Here is an 8,742-nt window from a genome sequence, read left to right on the forward strand (position 1 = left end):
CATTAAAATATGACAACTCTTGAGTGAAGCCTGGCAGCACTAAGCTGGTGGCCAGTTTCCAGAGCTCATTCTTATACCTGGCTGTGTGTGTGCAGGTGTGTGCTCTTTATATAAACTACATTAACCTGAATGTGCAGCACTACACATTCACACATGGCAGCCATGGCTCACACACACATGCAAACACACATGACGATGCTTTGATGTTTTCAGATCTCAGGACAGCATGTTCATGGTCGAGGTGAGCTTGGCGGACAGGCCACTGTGTGTGTGTGTGTGTGGGGGGTCCCCACCTTGCAGCACAAGGGGGATTACTCTAATGACTCTATTCACTAGTATTGTTTGATCCAGATTAGCGCGCGCACACACACACACACACTCCCTATTCCGATACAGCAGCAGCCAGCTGTCACCAAAGCCTCTCTGCCTTCTGACACCACGTGTGTGTATGTGTGCATTTAAGGCCAGGGCACTTTGGACACGCTGTCAAACTACGTTTGTCTGAAATGAAAACCCTGTCAACATGGTAACGAGGACAACAACAACAACAACACACAGTCTTTTCTCATAGACATTCATGCTGTTGCACGCCGTTCACATGAAAACAGACAAAAGTGGTTTAAAACTTGGCTGATTGTTGCATAAAGTTCCATAAAGGCTGTGCGATTGTCCGAGTGTTGGTTCTGGAAAGGTTTGAAATATTTTGCTTAACCAGTCCAACAAGCACTTTCTATTCTAGTGACAATTCACATCTTCACACAGTCATGTGACACCAGCACCGTCCAGTCCAGCATCACATGTTGATGGGTCAACCAATATTTGACCTCATCAAATCACATTCTGCCCTGGTCAAAGACTAAATGAGATTAGGAATCTGACCAGACATTCAATGCCAGCATGCTGCAGTGTGCAGGTTTTGATACTATGAGTAAATTGTGTACAACAACATGTTGAGGTTTTCCACCTAGTCCTAATTAAGATAATACAGTAATGGAGACTGAGCTGGCAACACGCCCGACCAACAAGCACTGAGCGAGCATTAAATTACCAAACACAAAGTGCAGACCGACTCACACCGAGGTTTCAAACACACCTGTGCCTCCCCACACAGGCAGCAGGTGCTGCGTCATGGTTTCTGAATGTGTCCACACCTTGTGCAAACAGCAGCAGAGAAAGTCATTGGGCGTTCAGAATCGACAAAGATAAGAATGTGACCACAAACACATCGAGAGCCTGCTGCACATGATGGCCATGTACCTGTCAGACTGGAAACTGTGTGAGCACATGCTGACTCACTGGTTTTAATGCTTTCTTGACTGGTTTCGGTGTATTATTGTCTTTTTCCTGTTGTGCAGTGGGACAGGTTGCTCACAGGCACTGTGGCAGGAAACCTGACTGGTTCAGGGATCAAATGTGTGACCTTGTACTGACAGGATGTGCTGTCTAACCTCTGATTCCCACCTTCCACACATGAATGCAAACACACACACATGCACACACACAGTGATTCACTGGCAGCAGCAGAAGGGGATTATGGGAGTGGATGGTAGATGAACAGCAGGCTGGTATGAGGTAAAGATCAGACATCATGAAAGCAGCATTTTAAATCCACAGCTACATATTTATTCCAGATGTCCAGGAGCACGAGGACAAAATGAAAACAAACTACTGCTGAATCGACACCTAGTGATGTCGGCTAACGTGCAAAGTCACTGTTATTAACACCAGAGTGCTGCTCTGTCGACTGCGGTGGAGGGTGTGCTGATACCAACCATGATCACACTGTTGCCTTCTGCTTTCAAATCTAAGCTCAGTTTATACATTTATGGTTGTTTTTCCACTTCACTGAGATTCTGTTTCATTCAGACAACTGAATTCTCTTTAACCAATATTTGAATGTTTAGATGACGCAACAATAAAACAGCTGGTGTTCGGTTTGACCATTGAAACAAGCAGTATTTTTGATGAGGATCTCTTAAATTTAAAGGGTTGTGCTGAGTGGGGCATTTTATAGTGGAAACAAATTTGTGAAAAACGGATCGTTTTTCAATTCTAGAAATTACATTAGCATCAATAACAAATCAGGTACAACTATATTAATGTAGAGGAAAAAAAAAACAGGCCAATATAAAGTCAGCCTATTGAAAGATCTGCAATGATCTAAAACTCAGCCGGTGAAACTGTTGCACTCTGTGCATCAGTCAGATACTACAACAGATATTTAGCTTCTTGATAACAGTATTTTAGCACGATTCAGCTTTCAAAAATACCACAGAAATACTACCAGGCATTCAGTAACTATTGGCTACACACATTTTAAATGACTTTTACTCCGTCAATGTGAACTGTATCTACAGATAAAAACTTGTTGTAATGAAAAGAAACACAACGTGTACTTCATATTATTGTACATACTGTACAGCTTCAGATAGTTTATAGCTGGTGAAGCTAACGGAGCAGCTCTGAAACTGTAAACCAAAAGAAAATGTTGATATTTGATTGTTTGTTTTCATAATTAATCCCAGAACAAACAAACATGGTTCCAGCCTCTTTCACATGAGAATTTCTTGCTCTTTTATATCACTGGACATATCTTTAGCATGATGGGGTTTTTGAGGAACACGATGTGCAGTGGTCACCTTGGAGCCTGGAAACCAGCGATCAGCAGGTGAAGTTAGGTCACAGCGTATATGAACTGCTGCATCTTGCAGCTGTTCACTGACCATCTCCTGTAAACCTGGTGCTCAGAGTGTGAGCAGGCAGCGAGACCGAAACATCGGACTGATGAACCTAAGTTTCCATTGAGAGAGAATAAATAAATAAATAAAATTCAATACAGCAGTTTAATGTTGGCTCATTAAATCCACTTCTAGTCCCATTTACAGCTGGAAGTGATGACATCCGTCCGTCTGTCCCACAGTAAACTAGTATCTCTATGTCTGCGGGACATTAGCTGTGACTGTTTATGGTGCCCTCAGGATAATTCCTAATGACTGTAGAAACCTCCTGAACCAGTTTCTTGTTTTTAATCAAAGCCACCGACATAATGACAGTTGCCTCCAGTGAATGACATCAGATATTTTTGCTGTCACAGCAGCGTTGCTTGATGAGATCACTCCGATGCCAGTGGAATGCCTTTCACACAGCTCATTTTCTGCTGTTTTGGGTTTCATTTTGTACAAAAACACAGTTCCAGGATTAAAACAATGTAACATTTAGTACAAGCTCTTATCTAGCACCATCATCAGGTCACAACTTCCACCTGTACACAACAGCGCAGGCGAGGTACTCTGTCAGTACTGTGACTGTCTTCCCGTGACTCTCTGCCGCACGTCTCCAGGCTGCGATGTGAACCCATAATCTGTGCCATTACACTGATGTGAGCGGTTCGGGTTTCAGACAGGGCGTATCTGATGTCCGGTTCTTTGGAACAAAACATGGAGGTAAATTAACAACAGAAGAATGTTAAATGGAGCTGTCACCTCCACACTCTTCATCCTACTGAGCTAAATGGAAGTGGAAGGTGCAGAGCAGCAGTTCTGGATGTTTCTTAGACCTCTAAAAATGACTCCAAAGACACCATAAGATAAGTCACTATTTGGTTCTGCACACATTACTTATCTTAAAAAGGGTTGGGAGACACTGGCCTACAGGGACATCCTTAGGTGGTTTGACCTGACAGGATGGTGTGTAACCAGATGTTTTGGTCACCAGTATATTTTTTTGGTATGTAGTCTCTGGGTTTCCAGTGTGGATGGTGACTGACCACTGAGAAAAGTGACACCAAAACCCACAGGATTCCACGACTTTACCAAAGAAAAGTCTGTTAATGTCCCTACACACATGGAAGAACCGCTTATCAAACGACAGGCCTCAACTATCGAAGATGTGGCAACAAATTCATTTGAACAAAGTCCTGACAACAGTCGACTAACCAGGCTCAGCATATGCAAGACAGGTGATGAAGCATCAGCCTCTTCGTTTTCTAAGAAGCTAATTCTGTGTATTAAAATGGGCTTTTGGGTTCCTCACTGTGGTCCGCTCACTTGTTCCACCGGAACTAAAAAGGGAGCGAAACATGGCGTGAAAACTCTTAAATCGACAACATGGACTCCTCTTTTTCTGCGAATCAAGGATGTGAATGTGTGTGCGTTTCACACACCAAACCCATTTCCACTCTCCCAGCTCCTGGTTTAATGATGGGCTTTAACAGCGTAGCTCGCTCAGATCTCCAATTTTTACGCAGAAATGTGCGGAACGGACTCTGTTCGACCTCCCCCTCCTCATCTTTTTTCTTCCATTTCATCCTCTTCCTCTCCCCGGTGACTAATCCTCCACCTACCACCCCCCGACCCCCCTGCAGAGCTGTGGACGACCGTGACGGTTGTTGCTGTTGTTGTTTTATTTGGTCAAAATTGGACAGATGCGCCTCCAAATTATAGAAGACAGAGAGGAATCCCAGAGCTTGGTATCAAACCTCAGACCTCGCCCCTCGACACCACAGCGGCAGAAGCTCGGGTGACAGCAGGGCCCGCTGTCCAAACCGGCCGCAAACCTCAGGGAGATTATCTCCACCTCAGCCACTTCTGCTGCAAAATGAACCTGAATATAAGTTACAGTACAGAAATCGGAGCAGAGGTCTAATACAATGCACTGGGGAAACCTCCAGTTTGACCAAAAACCATAAACGAAACCTCTGAGGTTTTAATGAGCTTCGTGTTTGTAAAACATTTTTCTTACAATAAAATGGAGTTTAACTGCAATTTAGAGCCAGAAACAACAAGGCTGCATCTGTTTTAATAGAAACACCTGCTGCACCTTTGTATTTTGACCAAAAACACCAGCAGTACAGCAGGTGGATATGCCTGTTCCTCCAGGAAATACAATAACCTGCTCAGCCGAGCTCCGTAACACCTCCGGTAAGGCCGGGTGCGATTGTGACGAGTCTTAAATTTCAGGCTGAGTCAGACATCAGAGCCATCTAAGTGTTTTTATCTCTCAGGTGTTTCACAGAAGTAATCAGAGTGAGATGACAGGCGAAGAAGGAAACAGGAGCAGAGGTCAAGTGTGGGAACGCCAGTTTTCTCACACTCACTTAGAACGTCACCAGAATGTTCGCACTGTGTTTCTGAAAAGGTGCATTTAAAAGCAACCATAGCGTTTACCACTACAGCTCACTCTCTGTCAGGGAAAGGCAGATGCAGTTTGCATGTAAATAGCCAGCGTCTCCACCCTCCCTCTCTCCCTCTCTATCATGTAGAGCAGGTCCGACGCCCGCCCACCCTCTTTCTGTCCCTCCACCACATCAGAGGGAAGGAGGAGGACTGGAAAGCAGGAGACTGGAGGGACGGGACAGACTGGATTCCCTGGTGGTGACACACGCCTGCTCACTCAGCAGCAGGACATATTTATTGTCACCTGTCCTGCTCGTCCGTCTTTACAGTTTACATTGAAACTCCACCGCCTCTATTTGAATTTCAGCTCTTGTTAACAGCACATACAGCATAACAGTGCTGGCTCTGGGGGTGGGGGGTGCTAAATGTGATGCTACAGGTGCCCAGGAGGCCTCAGGCGCTGTGTGAGGGTTCACAGAGAAATGTCTGTGGAGAGCCAGAGATATGCTCCTTGCCTATACGACTGGTTTATGAGCAGCCTCCGATAAATGGAGTGTTGTATTGTAGCTTTAAGCAGCCCCAGGAGTCCCTGAAGGCAGATTACCTCTAATATTACAGCGGGAAGAAAAACCTCTGATTATAATGACGAGCACTTGCACTGCCTTTTATATTCTTCTCTATACAGACGGCGTCCCTGCAGAACTCTTGCAGCCTCAGATGGAGCCATAATGAAACCCTACTATTATGATGCTCCTATATGTACTATAGGGAACCGTGCACACATCCGACAGTACCCTGCTTCTGAAACGCATAGCACAGGATTACTATAGTGTTTTTTTCTGTTTCAGAGAGGTTAGCAAAGCAGGAGTGTCCCACGGGATGCTGTATTTTATTACTGACAGCCATGGAGGTAATGTTGAGCACTGAGGAGATCGATACGGATCAATACCACTGTAGAGTAAAATAGGTAAAATACCTATCAGAGGAGATTAGATGCTGAATATGGACATTCATTCGCTCTTAATGGGTTTTCTTTGCCAACAAGTGTTTTAAAAAGAGCTGCTGGATTGTTAAAAACACCTGTGCGCCTTCAGAGGGCTATCCTCCATCGAGTATGTATGCTTTTTAATTAAGGCGCAAGTGCTCAATCGGGCGAAACTGAAAAATAAAGTGAATATACGCTTTCTATTCTCGTGCGTAAAGCGTCTCCTACACGCCAGCAGACTGACAGGAGGATTTAGGTGAAAATATTTGAAGCATTTATTAGACATGGTGTTATATAAAGGTCTAGATTTTGTGTGCACCGGTTCTCTGGAGAGAAGTTCTTACCTGGACCGGGTGAGAGCCGCGCGGTTCCCCAGCTCTGAGCGTTCCAGCCCGGCTACAGGCTTGGCTCGTCCTCGGTACCCAGTCGGAGCCTCTCCAGACCTCCGGGGAAAAAAAAAACGAAATTAACAATCCACACTGTCGAAAAAGACCTTAAAACAACTCAAACACTCCAGCTGGACAGGTGGGGATAATTATTCCTCTAATTCCACTCACAATTTCTGTCCACTTTTACTGTCGTGACCAGCGCCGTGCGTCAGCCCGGCGGTCCTTCCTCTCTCCGGGGAAACGGGAAGACCCGTCCGGACAGAGGGTCACTCACTCACTGCTACTCCGTAGCAAACGTTACCACCGGGCGGACTGCACTGACAGCAGCATCCTCCACTGATGGCACGCTTGGGGAGGTAGTCGGGTGGAGGTGACGGTGGTGTAAGAGGACGGAGCACCGGGACAGGGGAGGGAAGAAGGAATAGAAACGTTTAAAAATCACCCAAGCAAGACGCACTAGGTCCGTGAGTTGCCAGAAGCGGTCGTCCGGTTAGTTTCCACTCCGACGCGCAAGCACCGCTCTGCCGCCACAAACTCTGTCCACCTCCCGGTCCAGCACGGAGCAGGTCGCGCGACTGCACCGTGTGTGATGAAAAAGTGGAGTGAATCCAAAAGACTGCGCTCGCGCTTGCCATCCCTCCCTCCTTCCCTCTCTCTCGCTCGCTCACTTCCACGGTCTCTGCTAAGCTCTCTCCCCCTTCCTCCTCCCCCCTCACCCCCCACCCCCCAATACACTCCATAGCCCGTACCGGAGAGGCGGAGCGAGCATCCACCCCACCAAATAACTCTTCGTAGATTTCCCAAACTCACCGAAAATTAATCAGAAAAGAAGAGCAGCTGCTGTTACAGGGATGAAAATACCCACATATACTATATAGGAGAATGTGTATGCGCCATACTCATAAATGAATACGGTCAAAACCTCAGCTGTTCGTTTCCAGCCATGGGCCGATATATACAGCACATATGTACAGTAGATTAATGTCTCATGTGTCTCTTTTTTCTGTCATCTCTCTCTCCCCTTGTCTGCACCTATAAAAGGTCTCTTTGCCTTTCTGTCACCCAACTCTGTCCTGCCACAGAGGCTGGAAGCGGCCGTCTCTCGCGCTCTGAGCGCCACCTACAGGTGAGAAGCGGCACTCGTGCGGCAGAGCTCGAGCTCCACCAGAGTTGAGCGGAGACAGCAGGGGAAATATAACAAAATGGAGTCTATAGTGTAAAATATACTGATATTTATTGGACATTATGGCTGTTATTACAGCAGTGCCTGTTATGGTGGTGGAGGGAGCCTGTTCTCCAAAGCAGCTTAGTACACAGTGATATTACACACAACACATATGGATTATGCTTTTGCTCATGACTGCCTCAGTTTCAGTGCCTCTGCTTAGTGAGCTAATCCAATGCATCATTCAGAAAGAATTAAAATCAAGTTCTTTACGATTTATTTAATCTGTTGCCTGTATCAGGACGCATCACTGCAAAACTCTCAATCCTATCAAATCACATTTCCTAAGAGAACACCAGTCCAAATACCAATGCATTCTAAATATTATAATCTCTAATTATTGGTAAGAATTTTCCATAAGAGGAAAAAAAAGAAAAATGAAGCTTGACTTTAGACAACATTTGAAATAAGCTGCAGCTTTTGGAACATAACACTTTATGGGGGAAAATGACTTTATAAGGAGATTATTTTGCTGGATACACTGACATATAGGCCCGGCTGTTGCATTATAATTTCACATGTCTAAATAATCCTGCAAGTATTTCAAGCATCGGGTAAACTACACTGTACATGACTTATTCTTTATAAAAAGAAACTGTGTTACTCTCAATGCTGGTGAATACATGAAGGGGAGGAGTGCAAGGTATTATGAACAAAAGTAAAAGTATTCAGAATGAAGAATGGCCCTTGCAGCGTACACACACTGTATATACAGTATTATGATTAGGTTACAGCTGTTGCATAATTAATGTAAACGGAGTGTTATTGCACTGGTGGCTAGTTTCTCTACTGATCATGGTTTGTATGCAAAATAAATGTAGTTGAGTAAAATGTATTATTTCCCCCCCGACACAGAGCAGAAGTATAAAGTAGCATAAAAATGTAAACACTCAACTGAAGTATGTTAAAACATTTCTCTCCAACACTGTGAAACTGAGTGAAGCATGGCGTGTTATTATGTAAATTAGAAAGTGGTTCACCCTTGTTACAGAAACACACAGAGCAGGGACTTTGTTTGCACTAAATGAT

The 8,742-nt window shown here is 44.9% G+C and overlaps 1 protein-coding gene across 5 annotated transcripts in view; it reads right to left on the reverse strand.

Annotated features, from left to right (window-relative positions):
* Positions 1–7,128, reverse strand: part of LOC109956732 (protocadherin-1-like) — a 187,833-nt gene extending 180,705 nt beyond the window's left edge. For 4 of the 5 annotated variants that reach the window (XM_020594073.1, XM_020594077.1, XM_020594075.1 and 1 more), the window contains exons 1-2: positions 6,657–7,128; positions 6,444–6,542 (exon numbers count right to left, since the gene is read on the reverse strand). The gene's annotated coding sequence lies outside the window, so the exon portion shown is untranslated. Of the gene's footprint in view, positions 1–6,443 lie in introns of all 5 variants that reach the window. The other variant, XM_020594074.1, reaches the window with a different exon arrangement.
* Positions 7,129–8,742: the final 1,614 nt, after the last annotated feature.

The sequence above is a fragment of the Monopterus albus genome, unplaced genomic scaffold (genome assembly GCF_001952655.1).
Source record: "Monopterus albus unplaced genomic scaffold, M_albus_1.0 scaffold21.1, whole genome shotgun sequence".
NCBI lineage: Eukaryota > Metazoa > Chordata > Actinopteri > Synbranchiformes > Synbranchidae > Monopterus > Monopterus albus.